General features: G+C 58.8%; 1 protein-coding gene across 1 annotated transcript in view; it reads right to left on the bottom strand.

The window, feature by feature from the left end:
• Positions 1-998, bottom strand: part of ADGRG3 (adhesion G protein-coupled receptor G3) — a 16087-nt gene that overhangs the window by 2670 nt on the left and 12419 nt on the right. The gene's annotated exons all lie outside the window — the stretch shown is intronic.

Genomic DNA, 998 nt, shown 5'->3' with positions numbered 1-998 from the left:
TCTTCCTTCCACTCTCGAGGCCCCGCCCTCCTCTGCTACCTAAACTCTCCTTGGTCATTTTCTTCCGGGGAGGCCGTCTCTGAATACCCCTCATCCTAGGCTGATTTGTGTTTCCCAGCTTCACAGTGTAACTGTTTACCTTCTCATCGTCTCTCCACTCCGTGACCTCGGGCCTAGCACAGCAGGCAAGAAGAGGGCCTAGATGCCCTGGCTGGGTGAGTGGACCAGCTGAGCATGGGTGCATGAGGCATGGGATGTGGTAGGGAGAGTGAGGTTCAGAGATGGACAGGGACTCTCCAGAGTCACAGAGCAGAGCAGGGACTCCAGGCTCCCAGCCCAGTGCTTCTTCCCAGGGCTCACCTCCCTGTCAGTGTAGCTCCCACTCTGAATTCTTAGCAAATTAGATCTCAGAGGGCGTTCATGCGAGGGATGGGAGCCCAGGGCTGCCTGGAGAAGGCTGAGGGATAATGGCTACCTCACCTGAGATGTCAGGCGCCACCCTTGGGAGATGGTGGCAGTTCCCCCTGGAGCTCCGAGCCAGCTCACAGGGCCCAGCAGTGCAGCCAGAGCGCAAGTCATGCTCACCTTGTTGGGGGTAGGTAGGGGCGGTGTCCTAGACCAGGGTTTGGGGGATGGCTACAGGCATGGCACCATGTACACCCATCGCTAGGTCCGAGATAGAGTGGGTGGGGCCAGTGGAGGCTGCAGCCCAAAGCCAAATGGTGACAGAAGCAAAGAGTCATGTGGAGAAGAGCAGTGGGAGGGCCCTGGACTGGGAGTCGGGAGACCCAAGTCCTGCTCCAAGACGCTCACGGGTCAGAAGACACTTATGGGGCTGCTCACACAGGCTCCTCCAAGCTGGCAGTTCCTGTGGGTCTCTCAGCCATGGCCTGGGCCAGGGAAAGCCTGGGCATAGGCTACTGGGGTGTCTGCTGTTTCTGCCTGTCCTGTACCCACTCCTCCTTCTTCCAGAAACAGCCCCAAGTGCACCTTTCCCT

This window comes from Pteropus alecto, unplaced genomic scaffold (genome assembly GCF_000325575.1).
Source record: "Pteropus alecto unplaced genomic scaffold, ASM32557v1 scaffold123, whole genome shotgun sequence".
Taxonomy (NCBI): Eukaryota; Metazoa; Chordata; class Mammalia; order Chiroptera; family Pteropodidae; genus Pteropus; species Pteropus alecto.
Note: the sequence above shows the minus strand (reverse complement) of the source record. Positions and strands in the feature narration are given on the sequence as shown.